The sequence below is a fragment of the Tympanuchus pallidicinctus genome, unplaced genomic scaffold (genome assembly GCF_026119805.1).
Source record: "Tympanuchus pallidicinctus isolate F22 unplaced genomic scaffold, pur_lepc_1.0 scaffold4, whole genome shotgun sequence".
NCBI lineage: Eukaryota > Metazoa > Chordata > Aves > Galliformes > Phasianidae > Tympanuchus > Tympanuchus pallidicinctus.
This window is the reverse complement of record NW_026294758.1, coordinates 5,424,989-5,448,431: the sequence shown is the minus strand read 5'-3', so window position 1 is coordinate 5,448,431 and position 23,443 is coordinate 5,424,989.

Sequence of the window (23,443 nt, the reverse complement as noted above, 5' to 3'; positions counted from 1 at the left end):
CCAGTGCTTAGTCACCTTTACCATATAGAAGTTCTTATGCGTATTTACATAGAATTTCCTATGTTCAAGTTTTAGGCCATTACTCCTTGTCCTGCTATGCACCACCAAGAGGAGCTCAGTCTCATCCATTTGCCTTCCATCTCATAAGGGAGATGCACCAGGCCCTTTATCATCTTTGTGGCCCTCTGCTGGACTCCTTCTAGGAGATCCCTGTCTTTTTTGAACTGGGGAGTCCAGGACTGGACACAGTAGTCTAAATGTGGTCTCACCAGAGCAGAGTAGAGGGGAAGGACCACCTTCTTTGTCATGCTGGCCACACTCTTTTGAATGCCCCCTAGAATACCATTGTCCTACGTGGCTACAAGGGCACACTGCTGGCTCATGGCCAATCTGTTGTCCGCCAGAACACCCAGGTCCTTCTCCACAGAGCTCCTCACCAGCATCTCATCCCTTAACCTGTATTGATGCATGTGGTTATCCCTCCCCAGGAGCAAGACTCTACTCTTGCTCTTGTTAATCCTCATAGAATTTCTCCCTGCCCAACTTTCCAGGTATTACTGAAGGTACAGCCTTCTGGTGTATACAGCCTTCTGGTGTGTCAGCCACTCCTCCCAGCTTTATATCAGTGAAGTTTTCCTGAGAAGAAAGTAGTTTATTCTTGTGGGCTACATAAATTTCTGACCTTAACAGTTCTAGATAAACAAGATCATGTATTTTACACATAAGGAAGATACACATACCTATTCTATGTCTCTGGATCATCTTTTTCCAATCCAGATGAAGACTAACTTGAGATTCATCCATTTCAGATAGGGAGTGAACAGCTCATTTTGATATTTTTATCTATTGCTTATGCCTCCACAGTTTTTAAGTGGCATCCATATGGAAACAAGTCCACTTTGCTATAAAGATTAATTATGCAGTAATACAGTCCCAGGAACATTGATGTAAACCAGCCACTGGAGTGAAACAGTCAAGCTTGTGAATGAAATAGAAACATAAATACAGAGATAATTAATAATTTCATTTCTTCCAAATGTACAAGGCACTTCTGGGAGCTACAAAGATCCTGCAACACCAGGTGTACCTGGCATTTTCCAGTATTTCAGTGGAGCAAACTGAAACAGCATTTGATTAAGAGTTTGATGTACAAGCAAAATAAATGTTCATTTAGTTGATCTTGTTAGCAGAATGGATTGCTACGTGGTGGATGTGAGAAATTTCATAGAATCATAGAATTATAGAATCACAAGGTTGGAAACGACCTATAAGATCATCTTGCCCAACCTCATCACCATTGCCACCACAAGCACTAAGCCATATCATGCAGCTCCTCATCCAGACTCCTCTTGAACACTGCCAGGGATGGCGACTCCACCAACTCCCTGGGCAGCCATTGCAGTGCCTGACCACTCTCTGAGAGAAAAAGTTTTTCCTTATGTCCAACCTAAACCTCCTCTGATACAACTTGTAGCCATTACCCCGTGTTCTGCTCGTTGCCTGGGAGAAGAGTCCAAATCCCTCTTCACCACAACCTCCCTTCATGCAGTTGTACAGTGCAATGAGGTCTCCCCTGAGCCTTGTCTTCTCCAGACTGAACAACCCCAGCTCCCTCAGCCGCCCCTCATAAGACCTGTGCTCCAGACCCCTCACCAGTTTCGTTGCCCTTCTCTGGACACGCTCCAGGGCCTCAATATCTTTCCTGTAGTGAGGGGCTCAAAACTGAACACAGCACTCGAGGTGCGGCCTCACCAGAGCTGACTACAGGGGATGCTCACCTCCCTGCTCCTGCTGGCCACACCATTCCTAATGCAGGCCAGGATGCCGTTGGCCCTCTTGGCCACCTGGGCACACTGTTGGCTCATGTTCAGCCAAGCATCAACCAGCACCCCCAGGTCCCTTTCCTCTTCACACTCATCCAGCTACTGATCCCCAAGCCTGTAATGCTGCATGGATTGCTGTGCCCAAAGTGCAGGACCCCCTCATCCCATTCACCTCAGCCCAGCCATCCTGCTTATCTAAATCCCTCTGCAGGGCCTCCCTACCCTCAGGCAGATCGACACCACCTCCCAGCTTGGTGTCATCTGCAAACTTACTGAGGGTGCATTCAATGCCCTCATCTAGGTCATCACTAAAGATATTAAACAAGATGGGCCCCAGTACTGACCCCTGGGGGACACCACTTAAAATGGGTCTCCAGCTGGACTTCACTCTATTCACCACTACCCGCTGGGCACGGCCCTGTGGCCAGTTCCTTTCCCATATATTGAGCATGTACAAGCTCTTGCTGGGTGGTTCCTCAGCAGATTTCAGGGCTGTCGCTGCACTTCACATCAACATGACCTAGAAAGAAAGGAAGGCCAAGTCATCCAAGGCCATCATCAGAGCTATAACCTTCACTGAGATCTCCTGTTTCCCTAAGGTTGTCCTAAATATAAATCCAACTTTCTTGAGCCTTGCATCAAGCTTTATTTTCTTCATGTTTTGTCAAAACAGATTATCAAAACTTTTTCTACAGTAGGGTCATGATGTTCATAATGATGGATGAATGAGAAGCACAGCCTGGGATCAATTGTTTAGAAGAACAATATTTGAAAATGCAGGAATGTTGAGTCATTTTGATTGCTGACTGCTGGAGAAGATAATGAATACATTAGATCCTAAATCATTTCACTGGACAGCAATTGTCAACTGTTATTTTTTTCTGAGGATCACATTATTTGCCAAATGTTTTCACTTAGCTCTTCCAGACTGATGATTGCTGTGAATAAAATATGGTTTGAAGTGTCCTGGAGCAGTTAGTGCTATATTCACATTGGTTGACTAACTAGTCTTGCTAGAAAACAACTCAATTGTTGTGAGGAACAGGAGGGACAAAATTCAGTTCTATAGAGGAATTCTCTTACAGCTCCTCTAACAGAATTTTATAGTGCCTGATTTTGTAATAATATTGCTCCATCTATGGCATTAAGTTAACATAGTTGTAGAAGAAATTATGTAATTGAACAAAAAAAAAATTATTTCTTCTTCCTGCTATAATGGTCAGATATGAGCAACATATTTCTTTTCCTTTTTCACCATGCAGCCCTGAAAGTATGTTCACTATTAGCTGTACATTCTCTCCATGTGGAATTTTGACTGAATTCTGCAATGACTTGTCACCTGGTCATCTCCCACAAAACAAAATATGCTTATTACCTTGTATCTTTCTTCTCCCTCCAAGCTTAATACAGAAATTTCCCAGGTTTACTAGCTCTTCTGTAGCTGCCACTGTAGCTAGAGTTAGTTTATCCCTCGTTGTTGTGAATCACAAAGAGTATTTGATGGCAGAGTGCTGAGAGTTGACGTTCTTCCAGATTCCTTATCAAACATATCCTGTACAAATATCTGAGATTGCTGTGACCCAAATGCAGCACCTTGCACTTGGCCTTGTTTAATGTCATTGGGTCCACTTTTCAAGCCTGCCCAGGTCCCTCTGGCTGGGGACTTTCCCTCTATTGTGTCAATTGCACTGCTGCTTGGTGTCATGAGCAAACTTGCTGAGTGTGCACTCTATCTCACTGATAAAAGTTTTCAAACAGTACTGGCTCTAAGAAGTACCTCTGGAGGACATCACCCATCACTAGCCTCCATCGGAAGATGCAGCCATTGATAGCTCTGTCTGCGACACTCAACTCATCTTTTATCCAGTTTTGCCCATTCTCAAATCCATATATTTCCAATTTAGAGATAAAAATGTAATGTGGGATTATATCAAAGGCCTTACAGAAGTCCAGGCAGATCTACTTACACCGTCATCCCAGCATAGAAAGCTACTAGATTGGTCTACCATTGGTGAAGCTGTGCAGGCTGACTTAGAGAACCTGCTTATCCCTCATGTACCTTAACATGTCTTCCAAGAGGACCCCATGATCTTCCCGGGTACAGAGATGAGGCTCACCAGCCTGTAGTTCCTCAGATCTTCTGTTCAACCCTTCTTAAAAAATGGAGCAATGTTTCCCTTTTTCCAGTGTCCAAATACTTCACCGACAGCCACAACTTATCAAATATGATGGAAGCGGCTTGGCATCCACATCAGCCAGCTCCCTCAGGATTCTGGGATGTATGTCATCTGACCACATAGAAATGACTTGAAAATCCCAGAGATCTTTGGAAATCATCAAAGTATACTTACTACTGTGAGCAATGCTCATGTTTAATAGACAAGGCTCAGGCAGAATTCACTATGAATCACAATTTATTTCACACTTTTGCAAGAAGGGGCAACCTTAAGAGAAACAGGTGTGCACAACTGGAGAGATGCAACAGTTTATATTTCTTACCTCCTGGCATGAATTTCCTCCCATTTCCTTATTGGTTGAGTACTCCATGGTTTAAAGCCTATCTGATGCTTCTAGTACCTTTGGCAGGTGTCCCACTCCTGTTACTGCTTGGTTAACCTCTCTGTGCTCTCCTAGTATTCTTGTTTAGTTTTTACCTATTATGGTATGCTGGGATAATCTCTCACAGTTAACCTTCTCCTCTGGCTATCATTCAAACTGAGGAATCATAGAATCATAGAATCATAGAATCACCAAGGTTGGAAAAGACCTAAGAGATCATCCAGTCCAACCGTTCACATATTCCCAATAGCTCCCACTAAACCATGTCCCTCAACACAACATCCAGTCTTTCCTTGAACACCCCCAGGCTCAGTGACTCCACCACCTCCCTGGGCATCCATTCCAGTGCCTGACCACCCTTTCTGAAAAGTAATACTTCCTGATGTCCAGCCTGAATCTCCCCTGCCGTAGCTTGAAGCCATTCCCCCTGGTCCTATCACTGATGACACGAGAGAAGAGGCCGACCCCCAGCTCACTACAACCTCCCTTCAGGAAGTTATAGAGAGCAATGAGGTCTCCCCTGAGCCTCCTCTTCTCCAAGCTGAACAACCCCAGCTCCTTCAGCCTCTCCTCATATGGCCTGTGTTCCAGACCCCTCACCAGCTTTGGAATAGATTCATACCAGTATGTCTCACATAAAATGTAGGTCTTCTATTTTGCAGCCAGGAATTTATCTTGTTTCACAGCTCTGTGATGTCACTTTGAACCTTCCTGGAGTCATAACATCTTATTGTTGTACAAAAACAACATCTACTTCTGCACCCTACTGGTAGTTTCTGCAACGTGTGTAGGAAGTATTTGATTTGGAGAACTTTCTTGTGCAAAGAGCTACAGGTAGTGCTCAAGTGGATTGCTACCAGGATGTACCCATTCCAGCCCTCACATAAATAGTTATTGCTCACATTCCCTTGACCTATCCTTTGAAGCTCATTATGCATTTTGTTATTTCACTGCCAGCCTTCTATAAATGCTAAAGACCTGAACTAAGCTCTAGTGCATATAACGTTGTAGACTTTCTGTTCAGACACTTCCAGTAAACAGTGTAGTAGTTTGTATCACAGTGAGTTGATGGAGATGGAAACAAATAGCCTGGGTTTCCCAAAAACACTGCAAGAGAGAAGCAAGTATATAAGCATCTGCTGTGAACAAAACACCATAGAAGACAGTAGAAATGAATACAATTAACAGTATGTGAGGAAATGTAAATTGAATCCAACACAAAAGGTGTTGTAAATCAGTTTCCTATATAGTGCTGCCAACTCTTAACTGAGTGTGAAATATGGGTTTTGTGAATTAGCTGTTAAATGCAAAGAGAGCTTCTGTCCTTGTTGTATCTGAGAACAACAGCAGGAATACACAGCCTACTTTACTTCTCTACTTATTTCAGTTGAAGAAATGTATGCAAGAGACAGAAAATATACTCCTCATTTGTTAGAAAGGATTTGTTAAATAAGACATAGGTATGGAGAGAAGTCTGGACTCTTCTAGCCGATAGACAACTGATGGGAGAGGGGGTCAGGAAATGGGATGAGCTGTCATATCTAATATTTTAGGATAGTATCTTGGTGTGACTGGATCATCTAACGTGAACAAGAGGTGTGGAAATGAGTCAGTGAAAACAACACACAGAAATAGGAGACAGAATGTAAACAATGAGAACTATTGAAATACATAATGCTGTGAAGCAGCCAAGGAAATTAGCCAGTTATTTTGTTAACTGCTCCTTTACTTTAATAACTGCTGTCAGAAAAGTCCTCCTGCAATACAGATGTCCTTTCTTTCTGAAGTTCATACTGGTGAAGGAAACCTCTTCAATCTTTGTATGTTTTTGTTTGTGGCCACGTTTCAGAATTTCTGCTCATTGCCAGGAGTATCATCCTCTGAAATACATTTACCATTTTTAGAAGAGGAAGTGGAAAAATTTGAAGTTTTTCTTTTGATCACCGTGAGGCAATTTTTGTAATGAATTACTCTAGAATGATCTGCTTTAGATAATAATTAGAATAAATAAACTAAGTTAATGAAAATAATTTAGCAATGTAAACTCTCTGAAGAATTCGGGGTAATAGTAAACTGCAATTAAAATTTAAAAGAGCTTTCTTGTGTAGAGAACTAAATAGAAATAAGGTGTACCTGAATGAGGAGGCTTTTTGAATATTGGTCAAGGCAGAAATATCTGCAATTACTGAGCAGGTGTTCGGCAGTCCTGGTGCCCATGCATTGCTCTGGTGAGTGGGAAGGAGCCCAGAAGGAGGACAGTCACCCCTGCTGCTCTGAAGATTGGACACTCTTTCTCTATAGAGGGAAATGACTCTATAGAGCAAAAATGAAGGATGAACAGATTTCAACAGCAGGCGTAACTGTGACTAAAAGGTGTGTATGTATGTCATCTCATCCATGTCATTCTGTTCATGAATGAAAAAAAGCAAACAAACCAAAATATTGGTAAATAAATATGCAAGTACATAACTCCACAAAACGTGTATTAGTAATTCAAGTAAATTTGCAGTAAGACTCACACAGATTAAACTTTCCTTGGTGTGTTTTGTTAAGTCTGTACTTGAAGCGAGGGAATTTCCAAATGTTTTTCTGCAAAGACAATGCTTCTTGAGCAGACTAGGCATTTGAATGATTTGTTTTATTGTATAATTCCCTGCGTGATTATCAGCTCATCTCATATCAATCATTATTCACCCATTTCTTTTTTTCTAGTTTGATTTTACTTTTCTTACAGTTTTTTATTTCTGAGGCCTCTTGTCTTTGAACTGAGATCTATTTCAGTGATTATGTTTCAGTGAAAGAAAAGCAAAAGCTCTTCTTTTTTTTTTTTTAAATTACGTAATTGTATAAACATTCATTCATTCATTCAACTCTTACTACATTTTCTGGTTACTTCTCACATTGGAAGGAACAAGATTGAATGACGTTAAGGAAAAAACTGATTTTTTTCTATTTGACTAAATGCTGATGAAACTGCAAAGATTTCCTGCTGTCACTGAGATTTCCTAATTTTGAATTTATTAGTCCATTGATTTCCTCTCAAACAAACTCATGAGCTAGTCTGTCAAATCATAGACATTCTCACAGTCAACATAATCATAGAATCATAGAATGGCCTGGATTGAAAAGGACCTCAAAAATCATTTAGTTTCAACCCCCCTGCTCTGTGCAGGGTTGCCAACCAGCAGACCAGGCTGCCCAGAGCCACATCCAGCCTGGCCTTGAATGCCTCCAGGGATGGGGCATCCACAGCCTCCTTGGGCAACCTGTTCCAGTGCCTCACCACCCTCTGAGGGGAAAACTTCATCCTAATATCTAACCTAAATCTCCCCTGTCTTAATTTAAAGCCATTGCCCCTTGTCCTATCACTATCCACCCTCGTAATAATGTCTACAGTTGACTGGATGGAGGCTCAGTTTCTCATCAAGCTGAATAAGCAATAATAGACATGATCTATTTATGTTATTTGTACTTCGCATTGTTTAAGTGGCCAGGCCTGTGCACTCTTTTTGAATATTATCTCCTACGACCCAGAAGACAAGGTTAGATGGACCCACTGACCCACCAGTTTAACACTTCAGGGCAGTCTTTCAATTTATATTTTTAAAACCATGGCTGGCATTCTTTGAACTGGAATATAAGAAGGACTCCGGTGAAAACAAGGATGGAAGTGACCACAAGTCTGTAATGTGACTTCTAAAAAAATAAGAAGTTGGATATGTATAATGTATTAAAAATGTAGAGTGGCTAGGTGTCCTATGTGGTTTTATGAATTTAGGGAGGTGGAGCTCTCCTTTCTAAGCAATGCAAACTTCTATTGGAATTACTAGTATAAGTATTCAGGATATTTTCATAGTCTTAAAGCAAGTGTGATGGAATCACATGCTGAAAGAGAAAAGACTATCTACTCATATTTGGTAAATAAGAAACAACCAAAATAACTTGCGTACTGGAAACACTCATTTTCCTTGGAATTGTTGTTTTGTAAACCATAAAGGCTACTCAGTCTATTATTTACATTCAGATCTATGGCACAGTTGAGAGAGATGCTGATGTGCATTTGCTGCTTCATCTCCTTGGGTGAGATCAATAGCTCAGATATCTGTTTGCAAACCAAGATACCTATTGGTTTCTGGATCACTGAAGTGGAGGGCATATACTGGGTCTGGCTAGAATGAAGTTAACTTTCTTCATATTAACCTCCTGTGATACTGTTTTAGGTTTGAGAATAAAGCAGTACTGATGACAGACCAATATTTTGGCTATTACAGAACAATGTTTCTACAGTGCCCAGGCTTTCTCTGCTTCTCCCTCTGTTCCTTCCAGCAAGCAAGATTTGTGTGGGCAAAATGTTGGGTAGGGACCAATGACCCAAATGGACCAGACTGTCCATGCCTTATAATACCCTGTTTAGCAATTAAAAAAAAAAAAAAAAAAGTGCATGTATCTGTGGGAGGGGGAAGGTGGACTTCTGGCCTTCAGCATGCTTGTGGGAGGACATGAGTGATTGTCTTTGCATCACCTGACTTTTGTTTCTATTTTGTTCACTTACTAAATTCCAAGCACAAGTTTTTCTGTTGTTGTTGGTTTTTTTTTTGTTGTTTTGTTTTGTTTTGTTTTGTTGTTTTTGTTTTTGCTTTTCTGATTCTCTCCCTTCCCGTACTGGGGGAGAAAGGTAGAGAACAAGCAATATGTTGGATGCATTGTTACTGGCTGGGGTCAAGTGAACACTGGAAACTTGAACACACTGTGCCTGGGAGTGAGATGAAGCCTCAGCTGAGCTGTTTTTGTTTTTGAGAGATGTACAAACCATGACTGATCTCAGTTGGAGCATAGCTGAGCAATAGATGGGTGAGCTGCTGATGGTCTGCACTGCACTTTGCAATGAGATACATTCTTGGACACGACCTGCTAGTGGACTCCAAGAGGGAAAACACACAATGTTTTCAAAACTCATGTTAATACCTACTATACTGTGGTAAGAAGCAAGAAGACAAACAAATCACCTTGTTGTGGAGCATAAACCAGTTTCCTATAACTCTGATGCATATTTTCAATATTCATATTACTGATTGACTAGCCTGTTCAAACCAGAATTCATGTAAGACTCCCTAAGTCAACTGAGCTGTAAAAAGAACTGTTGCATCTAGGGAAAAAGGCCATTTTTCCTCCTGTATGAGAATGCCCGTGAACATGTGAAGCACATTTCCAGACTTGCTTTTGTCTATGAAGTCCTGTTTTATTTCTATGCCAGCTCTGCACAACGGAGAGCATTACAGCAAACTGTGGAGTTATTCCTACTAGGAGCTCATGATACTATTTCTTTTTTTCTCTTTTTGAGAGCTTATACAATGTCAGAGTGACCCTGAATAGTGTATACTAGCAGGTGTTTGTGTAAGATTGCATGAAATATACATAAGTGCTGTAAAATTTCTGAATAATTATTGCCTAGATGGGTAAAATTGCTTTTCTGGGTTGTTTCTCACAGACATATTGGAGAGAAAACTTCAGGGAGCAGCAGAAATAATGAAATCAGCTATTAACAAAATGAAATGCGTACATAAAACTTACCTGACTTTTCCAAAGGTACAGGGGAGTCACTGGAGATATATATCAATTTTCCGTGCAACTTTCATGCAGTATCCTGCATGAGGAAGGCTCCAGTTTCTTTCAGGAAGACTTGGGGACCCAGCAGGACAGGATGGGTGAGACTCTAAATATTGCACAAGCTTATTCAGGAAAAAGAGGAAAGTAATAATAAGACATTCGTAAGAAGGATTCTGAACAAGCAAAAACAGAAATGCACACAAGAGCCAAAGGTTAGGAGACCTCAGAAAACATCTGAGCTTAGTACTGTGATGTAAAATTTGTTTTACACCCACAGTTATGCACAGGGACACCAGAGTTCTCAGTTGTTTCTATTTGTTGTTGAAAAATTAGTATGGTCACAATTCCACTGAGCTGAGTCTTTTTTCATTCATACATGTTCCTGTTAATGTACAAAATCCCTTGTAACCTGAGAGTTCATCCTCTAAACTCCAGAAGAGCACATTTATCTGTGTGATAAATGCTGACTGGTAACATTTGTTCAGAATGTGGAGGATGTAGAATAATGACAGGTGAGGAGCTGAAAATTGGCAGATGATGATAAAATTGTATTCATTGTAGTAAGGCTCTGAGTGTTAACCTGGAGCTCATATTAGCTTTTGCCAGCTCACTTTGGCTATAAGCAAAAAAAACCAAAACAATAGTTTCTATCAGTGATGATGACACACGTTTTATTTATTCACTCTTCTGTCATGGTATGGTGGCAGTATAGTGGCCACATGGGCCAGGGCATGCTCCCAGGGTTTGGGCAGGGCCTGGCAGACAAGGCTTGTCCCTGCATTCTCAAGCCAAGGATCAGAGCATGAAGACTTTCTCAGGATTTTCTTGGAAAAGGAGAGAAAAAAATGGGGAGATTAATGCTGTGGAGTGGGGAGGGAGTGAAGGGATGAAGGACATGAGGATGTCCTGTATTCACTGTGTTAAGAGATTTATTTATGATTATGAGGTGAACGAGAAGTTAAAGGGTTTGGGGTCTGGCAGGATGGGCAAAGACTACAGGATAAAAGTTAGAGTCTCCCCATCCAGTGATCAAGGAACAAAAGAGAAAGGTTTTCTCCTTCTTCTATATCTATCTGTACTGTTGTGCAAACTAAAAATAACTGAGCAATTGTCAATAGAGAACATAGGGTACAAAATACAATCCATGTTCTCCATGCTCTTCAACATTGCTAAATACCACCTGCTTCCTAGACAACGTTATGTTTTCGTGTGCATGTATGAGAAAGATCTCCTACTTTCTGTGGCTGTAATTGCCAACTTTTAAGTAGCTATGTCAATAAACATTGCTTTTGGTCAGTGGATGCGGACATTGTTATGTTCCACAAAAACTGCATGAAGCTGGGCCACGTGATAACATGCATATGTTTGCTTCTTCTGAAAAGTGAAAAGGGGCACACTGTCTCTTCTCTAATGAAAGCAACTAGACGTGGACGTGGTGAACAAAAATATTTGCAGTGGATAAATGCATGTTCTACTGAAGGCATTAAAATAAGTTTCATATTGCTATCAGTCACCCATCCATGATGAAGATCAACTTGATTGACTCTTACAGACAACAGTACTAAAGGATACAAATTTTCTCCTTGTCTGATCCTTCTTTTCAGCTTTCTGTGACTCTTTATTACTTTTTTTTCTTTCCTCTCTCACTGATGTCATGATTAGGATTTACTGTTCAGGTACATATTTATCTGAAATAACATGACAAAATGTATCTTAACTTCCAAAATGCAGAACTGGTGTTTTTATGAAGAGTTACAGAAAACCTAGGATATTTTTAATTAAAAAAAATGCTAAGTGGGTTAGAGAGACCATTAGTTCAAGGAGCCTGCAGTATGTCCAAGCTTCTAATGGTAGGTAAGACCTTTGCAATTAAATGCAGTCTCTCAATCTTTGTATGAACAGACTTGCTTAAAGGCTGCTCTGGAATTAATTCCCATGTGATAACTGCATTATGGATTTATTGTGGTTTATGATTAAGTTCCAGTTTGAAAAGTGATTATTTGATTGCTTGTGTGAAATACAAGTAATGATACTGTGTGTAGCAGAGAGGTGGGGTAGAGCAGGAAGGAAATCATGAGGGGAAATGTATTTGGAAAAGTACCATTTTTCTGTGGTCATACATACTCTCCTATAGTGAAGATTAAAAAGGCATTTGTATTTTACTATCTCAGCACATGGTACATTTAGAAGTATGAGCCATCAGAGGACTTGGGGCGGTGTGGCTGGAGGACTGCGTAGAGGAAATGGACCTGGGGGTATTGATTGATGCTCGGCTGAACATGAGCCGACAGTGTGCCCAGGTGGCCAAGAAGGCCAATGGCATCCTGGCCTGCATCAGAAACAGTGTTGCAAGCAGGAGCAGAGAGGTGATTGTTCCCCTGTATTCAGCACTGGTGAGGCCGCACCTCGAGTACTGTGTCCAGTTTTGGGCCCCTCACTGCAAGAAAGATATTGAGGCCCTGGAACGTGTTCAAAGGAGGCAACAAAGCTGGTGAGGGGTCTGGAACACAGGGCTGATGAGGAGAGGCTGAAGGAGCTGGGGTTGTTCAGCCTGGAGAAGAGGAGGCTCAGGGGAGACCTCATTGCTCTCTATAACTTCCTGAAGGGAGGCTGTAGTGAGCTGGGGGTCGGCCTCTTCTCTCGTGTCATCAGTGATAGGACCAGGGGGAATGGCTTCAAGCTACGGCAGGGGAGATTCAGGCTGGACATGAGGAAGTGTTACTTTTCAGAAAGGGTGGTCAGGCACTGGAATGGATGCCCAGGGAGGTGGTGGAGTCACCGACCCTGGGGGTGTTCAAGGAAAGGCTGAATGTTGTGTTGAGGGACATGGTTTAGTGGGAGCTATTGGGAATAGGTGAACGGTTGGACTGGGTGATCTTTTAGGTCTTTTCCAACCTTGGTGATTCGATGATTCTATGATTCTATGATTCTATGATTCTATGACTCATTAGATGAAATCCTGAGCGAGGCAAGTGTGTGTGGAAGATTCCCTGCAGGTGTATGCCTCAAACATGGCACTACTAGTGCCCAGCACACCGCTCTGCTATCTCATTCTGCCAGTGCTGCAGTGACTTGCACCCAGAAATGAGTCTGAAACTTCAGACAAAGGAGTGCAGCTTAGAAAACTCTGGAGATGAGACAAACCTTCAGGAAATCCACAATGTGGGCCAAAACAGTTTGAGTGGTGGAGTCTGACTTGCCAAAGCTTCACTGTTGCTTGCTGTGTAAAGCCTTTGTAACTCCAGAGAACACAGCATCATCACTACAAGGCCTTTCTATGCAAAAGACAAATTTAATTTGACTCCTCACAATTCCTACATTACGACTCGGGCAAAAAAAGCCCACAAACAGTCAGGAGATTATTTTGTGTCATAAATAGCTAATAAGATACCTCCTTGTTTCCAGAATAGGAGACATTCTTGCATTTTAAAAATACCCTTCCTCACAGCTGTCCAAATAGAGGCAACATAAATATAAACAAAGCAATGTTTCCTACCTCTGCTCTCACCTTTGACAAATTCTTCATTCTGTTTTCTGATGAAAGAGTAATATTTCTCATGTGTGGCCTTCTGAACCAGTGAAATCTTGCTGCCTGTAAGGTTTCACATTACTAGAATGATAAAAAGGACTTAAAGATCTTAAAATGCACACACATTCCTTTTCTTTCCCCAGTTTTCTTTATTTTGTGATTTCAGTTTCACAAATTGCAGTTCAGCCCATCCCACTTTCTCTGAGGGACAGATACCTGGCCTTCCTCCTTCCTCCTCCTCTTAGGCATAGGACCAATAGCCGTGTCTAAAACTAAAATGAATCCAGAGGAACCACGCTCCAGGAGGGCATGTCTGGGGCTCCGTCTGCAGCAGGCAGGGCCTGGCCAAGCCTGGCTGCTCCTCTCATCTGCACCAGAGTGATGCTTCACTCAAGAAAGAGATTAAAAGTCAAAATGTAGATAGCTTAAGGAGTATGGTCTATTTAACAAGCAACAGCCACTTGTTTCAGGCTGATCAGCGGCTTCAGTCCATACATGTGAGGTAGAACTGGAAGAAGTGAGTCCACTCTAATCCACATCAGGCATTTACTGATGAAACATGAGTAAACTGTGTCCTCACAGAAGGCCTGTAGCGTGCTGGATTAATGTGAGTAATGATGTCTGGTATATAAAAACTGGAACACGTGAAAGGATGAAGTGTGGTTGATTATTAATCAGAAGTCAGGAAGTTCAATCCAAGGTCAATCTCGAGACAAACAGAAAGGGAATTAAGCACCATTTGATGCACTGTCACAAAAGCTATTCTTTTTGAAAGCCAGTTATGTCAATTAGCAAGTACTGTATGTTCATCTCTGAGAAAATATGATGGGAGATAAAATAACAGCCTTGAGTGGCTTCAGAAAAGTGTATCCCAGGGAGCTGCTGAGTGAATGCAAGAGAGTAAATATCCTTTCCCATAAAGACAGAAATTCACATCCTGATTACGTAAACTGTCCTAACCGATGACAAAAAAATAAGAGAGAAAGAAAGCGAAGGTATAATGGAGGCAAAGTGGTTATACTGCTTGTCTACTGGCCAAAAGGTGTTTTGAGGGAGAAACCAGGTACTCCTTGACCGTTATGTGATAATGCAACAAAAATGCTCTCCCTCTGAGTCTAAAACGCTCTGCACATGTATATCAAAAGTATACTCACTAAACTTCCACCAAGAGGAGGTTTACATTAAGTCATAGAAGTGGTTAAAATTTATGTTCAAGTGACCTAAATTCAACCCATTATCTGTGGTCAGCTGTAGCACCTACAACTGGCCAACAGTGCTGTGTAGGTTTTTAGGCACTGATCTGGTGTCTTGTAGAAGATCCAAGTGCTGGTATTAACCCTCTCTTGGACAGGTAGGAGCAGACCTCTTGTCAAGCAGCAAAGGAAGGGGCTGAAAGCCTGCCTTGGATGCTGTGGAAAACTCTACTGGAAAGAAAAGCACAATGTGGACATCCTTTGTGACACAATGTTATATTTTATTCCCATACTAAAACAAGAATGGATTTCTTTTTAAATCTTATAAGATAGTGTTCATGAAAATTATTCCTCCTTCGTTTTCAGTAAATAAGCTTCCATCTTCGTGACATTTTCCCTGATTCAGTTTAAATGTCAGGCTAATAAATAGTATGTGATGGCCTATGCCCTGTTGCTGCAATGGGATAATACTTTCTTAACTCTAGGATTTGAAACCCTGTGATTTCTTTTGGTCTCTGATTCACTTAATCACAACAGCTGTAATTAATGAAAATCTTTCTGTGAGTCTGAATTGAATCAAGCTTCTGAATATTTTTGAAATAACAGTGAAATCTGGGTTCAAGTCTTTACAGGGTGTTTAAGTCTTTGTTTAGATCTTCTTGGTAAAATATTTCCTAGGCACAAAAGCCATAACTGTTATCTGGTCACAAGAAACAGCATTGTCCTCAGTAGAAAAAGTGCAACTTTTATTGTAATTATACAAGAACCATGTACAAGGTAACACAATAGAAAAATGGAACAGTCCTGTAATGAAGACTTGTCTTTGCTGTTTGCCAGTGAAAACATGCTCTCCTATTGCTTCTGCTTAAATTCCCACAGAGGCTGTTACCCCCAGAATCTCATGGTGATAACTGGCACATTTAGCAGCCTAATCCAGGGCAGCCAAATGCAAACAGCTGCAGAATTTCGGCAGAGGGCACAGTGTTTCCCCTGCCATGCTGTGTTTCTGCAGGAGTGGGTCAGGCAGGTGCATGTCAGCGATAGAGGGGGAAGCTCATCAGGGTCTGTTCTGCATCGTGCAGATGCCTGAGTGGAGCACAGAAATAGCTTCATTAGGATTTCAAAATCTTCCAGGGAAGAGGATAAAAAGGCACTGCTACTGCTGCATATAACTGCTTAAAGTAACCTAATGGACTTGACAGGTTCTTTGCAAGAGTGATGCTGAAATAATGTGCCAATTTATAAATGCTTGCTGGAAGGAGAAATGTCATGTCAGAAGGTACTGAGGGATCTTCCCTTTCTTTGCTATCTGCAGTGCAGATATTTCTGCTCTGCCTTTTCATGCCTCATTTTTTTTCAAGCTAGAAAATGCAAGGAGAAAATCAACAAACCTGGAAGAGGCTGAGGAATGTTATCCACTGGGTAAGAGTAAAGATCAAATACTCAGCAAATAAGCACTCGTGTTGGGTCTGTACCCAGTGGAAATGAGCAGAAACCCCATCTAATTTTGCTGTCCCATGACTGCATGTCCCCGTCTGTGCATCAGCAAGCATATGCTGAGCCAGCAGCACAACTACATCGGGTGGGGACTCTGCAAAGCATCTTTTCTAAATAGAAGTGTTATGTCTACACAGGTGAAGAGATAAGCATCAGTAATGAAGAACTGTTTTTTAGAGTACTAAAAGGAAATAATATTAGGGCAGAAGGCCAGATGAAGTAGGTTTACCACATCTTTCATGGTGTGCTTTTTCCAAAAAAAATGAATGATCTTTGTAAATCAATTTTGTATTGCATGAAAAACTTAAACCTTCTGCAGATGAATTACTGCAGTACTACAAGGAGCCATTCTTGGTTAAAAAAAGAAGGGACAAACGAACTAATACCCCTTTTTATCATTTTTTGGTTGCATAAGGTATCCACTGCGCTTCTCCCCTGCAGAATTCATGCAATCACTGTGCTGAACCTTACTTTCCTCTATAAAGCAGTTGCAAAGCTGCAGAAGAAAATCACTGTGTAAAAGATTTGGATGGTGTAATTTATCAGAGTGAAATTGCTTTCATGTGAATTGGAAAGCAGTAGATAGGAGCTGGAGGAAGTCAGGGGCGAGAAAATGAAATGTTAAAAATGAAATATTCGTAAACAGAAAATCGTAAATGCTTTTGAAAGCAAACTGGCAGGCAAGGCTATCAAGGACAGGATTTGAGTCCTAGAAACATCTCTGTTTTTTCTCTTTTTTGTTTTTTATTCTTCCCCTTCTCCCTTATCCCCCCCCCCCCCCGCTTTTCACAGAATTAACTTATTATGGAAAATGTCAGGACAGGCACAACCCCTGCCCCCTTCCCCCCCCACCAGACCTGCTTCAGTTTTTTTTCCCATTACTGTTGTTCAGCGAAATGACATGACTGCTGTGCAACTGTAGTCAAACAGGGATAGGATTTTGCTTAGATTCCATTTCAACAACACTGAGCAGGCTATCTTGTTTCCAATCTTGAGCCCAACTTAGGGAGCTGACCTTAAAGAAACCCTTCAGATCAGACTATTAGTGCAGATTCTTCCCTTAAAAAGTTCATTTAAGAATAAGAAATGGGCTTATGTGGAAATTTCTACTCATTGAAAAATGCAGTGCCACACAACTAGGAAGAGTGACATTAGTAATTATGTGATTGTGATAGTAGAAGAGATTGTGGTCTGAAGAGCCTTTAAAGGATGTATTTTTTACCCTCAGAGGTTTCTGCTGTGATGATCTGGTGAAAGAGGTAGTTTGCTGCACAGTGGTTGGCAGTGCAAGCTTTGGTAGGTTCACATTACATCGTGAAAAATGAAGGATTCCTACTTTCCCTGGTTGGTAATTTCTGTTAAGTCCTGACCCAAATGCACACCTCAGCCTAGGCTTGTGGTTAATCATAGATTGGTCAGTTGGTATTGTACAGATTCCCCTTTACCAGGCTTCCTGCAAACAGAATGTCCATCTATGCTGAGAAACACCTCTTGCAGAAGAAAACAATGATCAGAAGAGAAATAGGGATAATTTTTTACCATTCTCTTTCTTCATTGGTATGGTGATTTATGAGAGAAGTCAACAAAACTCTACCTTGCAGGGGTTTACAGTCATTTCCTTACAGGCCTTACAGACATTTCTTATCTGCAGACTAAACAAACAGAGGAAAGGAGAAATATATTTATATATATATGTTTGCTAGCAAAGGCAAGACAAAAATATCTATGAATTAAAATTAAAATTGGGAAAAAATTAATTTTCCCAGACTCTGAAGACAGGCTGTTCTTTGTTGGATATGGAAGAAGAGTGAAAAAAAAGATCAGAGTTGGAAAAGATATTTCAAAAATTCTCAGGAAGAGAAGGTAGAAAAATCTGAGAAAACTCCCAACTGAAAAAGGAAAATTCAGCAAGGAATCTGCTGCGTGGTGAGGTACTGCCACATTACTTGGTTGAAGAAACTTTCGAGAAACGAATTCAGACTGGTTGGAGAAATAACTGTTTGAGATCTATGATGCTTTAATGAAAGGGAGTTTCCTTTAAACGAAAACAAAATAATGCATATGATGCTTAATGCAGAACTGTATGTGTGCTGTTCTGTAAATACATAGCTCAAAATCCTTCCAAGCTTCCACATCATAGAAGGATAGAACGGCCTGGTTTGAAAAGGACCTCAGAGGTCATCTAGTTTCCAGTGCCGCCAACCTCTAGACCAGGCTGCCCAGAGCCAAAATAAGTTAGTGACAATTAAGTGAATAAGCCCAGCCAACTTGGATTTCAAAAGAAATAATGACTGTGGAGGAAAATAGATATCTCACATGAAAAAGAATTTTTTGCTACTTGGTCCTGTACTTATATATTATATGCTTTTCTTTATGTTGCAGAATTAATATTTTATAACACAAATTGCTTCTCATCCAGATTTTACAAATTAGATACACTAGCCATGCAATTCTTCTGTGAGCTAGGAGATATTTTATCTGAAACTCAACATTCCCAGAGATTTTTTTTTAACTAATATTATCACTGCTTGGTATTAAATTTGAGACACCTTAAAGATACTGTCCCTAGAGGACAGTGTCTTACCAAAACCTCAGTGTGATAAAGCTCGAATTGAAGCTCCAAAATTGCAGCATTCAATTCTGAAACCTTCATTCTGGAAAAGACGAGAGCAAATTTATTCCATAGTCTTTCCAGAGTAGAAGCTGATCTCCTAACATCCCAGTTCTGAGACGTCTGCCTTGTCTGCATTTCCCTCCTGCCACTCACTCTCAGGATCAGTTTTATCCATTTTTCAAATTAAACACTATTATTTTTTAAAAATTTTCAACTAGAAACATGATGGAAGTAGGATATAAAATGCCTTCATCTGAATATTCTGCTACAACCAGCTCACAAGTAGAATAGACTCCTCAAAAATAGGAAGGTAGAAAAATGTCTTTTTAACTATGATATGCCACACACATTCATTTTTCTTCCCACTGAATATCTCAGCTCAGATCCATCTTGAGCTTGTTGATGATTTTTGTGAAACATCTGTACTTAAAATATTCAGACTACATCTTTACTGAGTGGAGCGCAGAGTTCAAGACATTTCTGATGAAGCCTTGTGAGCAAGAATATGGTAAAGTTGCACGTGGTGTTCTCCTCCAAGAAATGATTCTGGTTCATTCTTTTTCTCCTTATGAAGTTAGCAGATGACAAGAAGAATCAAAAGGTAATGGACTGAGAGAATGAGGAGCTTCACCTGCTCATAGCAAAACCTAATGTGTACGGGTATAATGATATCATCACCAGGAGTTCCTTTAATCAGAAATTCAGTGTAATGCTTGCTTTGTTCTTGTTAGTATCAAGTCAAAGGGAACTTAATGATTTGAGGTCTGAAACCACCCACCAGCCTCTGATTTACTCTGAGGAACAGGCGGGCTGTTACAAAGTGACCTACCAGGGAATGATCAGAATTTGCATGTCATGTTCTGCCAGTGCATCAGAATGTTTTGCAAGATGATGATGACTCATGAACTGACCAAGGTTTTACTCCAGCTTGTAAAAGGTCCTGTTAGTCCCACTGATTGTTGCTGTTACTAGCCCTATTTACAGCTGTAGATTCCAGACACTTTTTAACACCATTTTAAGCAATTTTCTTAACCTTGATCTTCCAAGCTTTGAAAGTAATGCTTGCATTCTTTATCAGGTCTTAAAGTACCAACAAAGATAGTGAGATGCATTACAGCTGTCAAAGTCATCCCAGAATTAATATTTGGAATATGAATATGAATATTTGGGGAATGATACTGTCCCCCACGACATCCTCATAACAAAGCTGAGAAGTGTGAGATAGATGAGTGGACAGTGAGGTGGGTTAAGAACTGGCTGACTGACAGAGCACAGAGGGTTGTTGTTGGTGGTGCAGAGTCCGGTTGGAGGCCTGTAGCCAGTGGTGTCCCCCAGGGGTCTGTGCTGGGTCCGATCTTGTTCAACATCTTCATCAATGACCTTGATGAGGGGATAGTGGCCACCCTCAGCAAGTTTGCTGATGATACGAAGTTGGGAGGATTGGCTGACAAGCTGTGCTGCCATTCAGCAAGATCTGGATAGGCTGGAGAGCTGGGCAGAAAAAAAACAGATGAGGTTTAACAAAAGCAAGTGTAGAGTCTTGCATCTGCGGAGGAATAATTGCATGCACCAGTACAGGTTGGGGGATGAGCTGCTGGAGGGGAGCTCTGCGGAAAGGGACCTGGGTGTCCTGTTGGATGACAGGTCGGCCATGAGCCAGCAGTGTGCCCTTGTGGCCAAAAAGGCCAATGGCATCCTGGGGTGCATTAAAAAGAGCGTGGCCAGCAGGTCGAGGGAGGTGATCCTCCCCCTCTGCTCTGCCCTGGTAAGACCTCATCTGGAGCACTGCGTCCAGTTCTGGGCTCCCCAGTACAAAACAGACAGGGATCTCTTGGAAAGAGTCCAGCGGAGGGCCACAAAGATGGAGAAGGGCCTGGAGCATCTCTCCTATGAGGAAAGGCTGAGTGAACTGGGTCTGTTCAGCCTTGAGAAAAGAAGACTGAGAGGGGACCTGATCCAGGTCTATAAATATCTGAGGTGTGGGGGGCAGAATGGCGAGGCCAGACTGTTTTCAGTGGTGAGTGGAGACAGGACAAGGGGAAATGGCTGGAAACTGCAGCATAGGAAGTTCTGCACCAATGTGCGCAAGAACTTCTTTACAGTGAGGTGACGGAGCACTGGAACAGGCTGCCCAGGGAGGTGGTGGAGTCTCCTTCTCTGGAGATGTTCAAGACCTGCCTGGATGCCGACCTGTGTGACCTGCTGTAGGGAACCTGCTTTGGCAGGGGGTTGGACTCGATGATCTCTGGAGGTCCCTTCCAGCCCCTACGATTCTGTGATTCTGTGATTCTGTGATTTTACAGTGAAAACTGTCCACCTCAGCTGCAGCTATTTAAGTGAAAAGCATCAAAGAGACATGATCAAAATGCAGTGTCACACTCATAACAGTTCAGAAGTGATTCTCCACTAGCACCTTTTCTTGTCCATTTGAATGCATTCAAATTTTCTTTTAGATTGCTTCTCTAATGATCTTTTTATCATTGAAGTACTGCTTTTTTATATCCTGTTGAGTTGCTACTGTAATTTGCAAATCTCAAATTTTGACTTACCTTTTTGTCTGTGAGCCCAACTTACCTTCTTTTATTAAGCTCTCATGAATGTAAGGCTTATAGTTAATTGTAGCATATAACAGTATCATTTTCTAAAACCTAGATTTCCATTTTCAAGAGTACTAAATAGAAATTGAAGAAACAAAGGAATATATACTGATCAATACAACAGCATAGATCTTCTTTATGGACAGCAAAGAAATTTGTCTTGAGGCCTGCAGCTGACATCACATTAAGGCTGTCTACAACAAACATCTATTTCTGGTTTTCTAATTCTCATCAAGATCTCTACTGTGCCACTCCCTGAAATCTGTGCAGCTGCACTGACTGAGGCTATGACCATGAATAATTTTGCCAGCAAGATGTTAAATAATGTTGTTTAAATCCTAATCAATCCTACCGACCCTAACCTTAAATATAAAAGGAAAGTTTGAAAGAGGCCATGTAGCACAGAGACAAGAAGTTCTCTATTGATATTTAGATGCTGAGAATATTAATAGCAACATGCAGCCTGTTTCTTCTTCAGTCTCAAAAAGAATCATTCCCTTTGAGCATTAAATAACTTGCATTTATATGGGCTGCAGTGGATAATAAGCACACATTTTGATAACATCTGTAGGTAGACATAAGAGTTGTGTACTTCTGCCCTGATACTTTTTAGAGGAAATGCTTAACTTCAATTCTTTTCAGAGTAACACTTTAATATATGCTCAACTTAAAGAAGCCAAAGCACGATGAATACAATGGGATAGGGGGACAATATCTTGGAAATAGGGAATAAAAGTGTCCTGTCAAATGCAGAGCACTGAAGAAGTAATAATCTGTATGAAAGGCAAAAGGATCAGTTCTTTTAGGCATTGTTTTTAAGTGTACTGTCAAATGGCAAGGTGCTTATTGTAGCCACCTGAGAAAGACTCTTGGCTTATGTCTGTAAATAAATAAATAAATATAAGGGGAATACAGAATGAGAAGTGTCAGTTACTCATTACATTTACAAAAAAAATATAAAAAATCAGCTGTGAGTTCATATTGTAAATTTTTAACATTTGCTTTACCCCGTTTAATGGAAATAGACAAGTCTAAACTACATCACTTAATTAATATTTAGGCCTAATCTGTGTAAAGAATAATTGGCTTATTTAAAAGCTGATTAGATTAATGCTATTATGGTGACAGAAGAACAGTTCTAAGCACAAACCATTTAAAGAAAGAATGGGAATGCTGGTACGAGAAGTAAGTTGAGTTTGATCTAGGATGCAGCAGAAAAAGAATGGAAGGATTAAGCCAAGTGAAAGTAATTACTCATTAAAATCCATTTAGATCTATAGAATGTAAACAAGTAAAAAAAAAAAAAAAAAAAAGGTAAATAACATGAAATAAAAATAAAGGCAAAGTGACTCAACCCATTGCCTTTTATGCAAGAAGAACCACTCCAGTACCTGCTGCCACCACACAGGGTCTCCCTTTGTCCTAGCCAGGGCATTCCACCTACCTGAGCCTTTGCTTTTACATCTTCAGCACATGCCAGCAAACCACTTATTTCAGACACTGATTTCATTTCATGAGTGCAAGAGGATAGATGTTAACCTCTGTCTTGTTATGACTGCTGCACATCTTCCAGTTGATTTTCCCACTGACCAGAAGGAACTCCCTCAAGTTGAACAGATATCCTGCCTCTGAGATGAATTCAGTAAGTATGTCTGTCTGTGTGGGTGGTGCTCTCTTGCCAGTGTTTTCGTTGGCTCACACTGTTGTTTTTTGTTCATGTTTGCATCATTCAAAAAATCCTGTGGCTGGTTACCTTTGGAGTGGTTGAAGCACTTAATGGTTAGAAAGATTTCTATGAGAACTAGCAAGTGCTAAAGAAATAAAACAGAAGGGGAAAAATAAAGTGCACAAAATCAGCCTATTCCAGCACATGCTTCTGAAACAATTTCTATCTTTCTATTCTCAACCAGCTACCAAGCACAGAAATACTATGAGCAGGCTGATGAAAGATGCCCAAATAAACCCATTTCTTTAATTTTTTTTAAAATAAAATATATCTAATTAATTTGTCGTCTGAAAATAGG